Raw genomic sequence first — 2487 nt, 5'->3', positions numbered from 1 at the left:
GGAACAAAACAAAGTAAAAAAAACTAATGTAAACAGTCACTAAGACAGTATTTAAAGTTCCTGCGTACAAAGTACACATATCAGAAGTGATACTTCTTTGTCAATTAATTATTACTAAGGTAAAACATCATATAATCACTCTATGTATTTTTATATCTATATTCACACTGTTTACACACAAAAAATCTGCGTATACTGCACAAGACGTTATGCGACAGAATTGCCATCTACAGTTCTATTATGTAACTCAATACGAATATATCAACTAATAGTTTGAATTTTTCCTCCATCTCCCTTTCTCACTCTCTCTCAATCACTCTGTTCCTTTTCTTCAACAAAAACGCTGCACATCTTCGTGACTCTCCGTAAAAAAATTTACCCACATGCACCTTAAGAAGATTCACATCAAAAAGGACGCATAAAAAAGACTTTATTTTTCGTGTGAACTTTTACATAAATTACGATAATTTTAGTTCAGTTTTACATCACTCACACCGAAAAAGGAAAAATAGAGAAGGAGCTAAGCTAATAGGGCCGGGGAGTGAATTCCATAGCCTCATAGCCGTAGAGACCTTACAGGATTCGCCAAGAAAGAAAGAGTTATATGATGGGATTTCAAGGATATAGTTTTAGAAAGAGAGTAAGCTATGGGAACGGGAAGGTGGTTTAAGCGCTATCCTCCTTTTCATTAACACTTACACTGCCAAGTGGCTCACGAGTTCGTTGCTGGCATTTTAAAATATTTTTTAATAGTTTAATGTCCTATATTTATAAATTAATAATATCATGTACAGAACTTCTTGAGCATTCATCAAGGGAGTGGGGGAAGTTTTCGCATCGTATCGCAGCGCGGGACACAAACGTCAACTAATTTACCAATCACGCAATCGACACGTCACTCCCAGTGATTTTAACTTTTGTTCAATATGTTTGCCGGTATCTGTAGTCAACTTTAATAAATAAACAGAAACCTATAAAGCGTCTTGGCTACACTTAATGAAGGAAGCTAAAATTTAGTAAATATTTATTGTATATGTAATATTTAATGTTGGCTGCTTTGACCAACTTTTTATTTAGAAAAAGCCTTGTGATTACATTAAGAATTGTGAAACTTTGGTCATACTTATTAAATAACAAAGTCAAGATTATTATAATTCATGGAGATTCAACAAGCGTAAAGTTACGACATTGTCTTTTAAATTCATAGGTACCTACTTCCGATGAAGGGTCCGAGGACAATGTTGTAAATTTAATGCACACTATGATACATAAGATATCATGTCAGTATATCAATATAATATCATAGTGCATGTTTTGCTTATAGCGAAATCCCCCTATCCTTTAACTTTGTGCAGCTATGCAAAGATGTTTTCGGCGGTTCATCAAACGGTGTTTTACTCCTATGTGACTATTTGTCACATGTCTATAAACTTTAAACCCGTATGAATGACATAATATTTAAGTCCATATTGCAAAATAAAACAATCAAAACGTGCGTGTTTTGCATGTCGCACTACACCTTCAAGTTCGCAGCTAAAATTAATTTGCTTTCTATATTTTGTAAGGTTATGTTGATAGTGTCATTCGAATAATTTTATACTTAGATTTTAATTTTAAACCATCGTTTGTGGTAAAATAGGATTTCAGGTAAGATTAGTGTTGTCCTCAACTGAAATCTGATGATCGCACTGTCCATTAGACGGTCTGATTACGCCTATTTCCTTGCTACAAACTACCGCACCGGTTTCCGATTCTAATAAATGTATATTTGCAACAAGTTAATCAGAGCCCGCACTGATAAGCAAGTCCCGGGGTGGAAAAATGAACTAAATTTGACAAATCAGCCATGTTGTGTCTGACATTACAAATGTCTGTGGCGCGTGGTAGAAGTGCAGTGCAATTTTATTAAACTTAGTAGTTAATAGTTATAGAAATATTGTTTACGATAAAGTCTTTATGTGAAATATTTTTGTGAAGCTGATAAAAATCTGGAAGCGTTCTGATCTCGCTAAATATTCGAGCTCGAGTTATACCCGTGACAGGCAAAATTTTAGGGTTGCTATTATATAGATTTTTACCCACACTCTATATTTCAATTTATTGTCAAACTTTTATTAATCTATAATTTAGAGATATTAATTGTGTTGGCAACATTTTGCTATACGCTAACTGCGTCGCGTCAAGCTTTGTTTGGTGGTGCTAACTCTATTTATAAATTTATCTACAACACAGAAATAACATCTACTGGAATATATAGTCATTGTAGCGCCATCTTTGTGAGATACAGAAATCATATCAAAACGTTTACATTCTACACTTAATTTAATTGTGATAATTAAAAATATTTATAGTATTAAATGAAATTATTTATTAAATGTGTATAAAAATAATAATAAATAATTTATTATTGATTTATATTGTATTGACATTGACATAATTTAGATAGCATGAAGACTTGTCATGTGTCATTTTCCATTTACATTTTAC

This window comes from Pieris rapae, chromosome 15, assembly GCF_905147795.1.
Source record: "Pieris rapae chromosome 15, ilPieRapa1.1, whole genome shotgun sequence".
Lineage (NCBI taxonomy): Eukaryota > Metazoa > Arthropoda > Insecta > Lepidoptera > Pieridae > Pieris > Pieris rapae.
Note: the sequence above shows the minus strand (reverse complement) of the source record.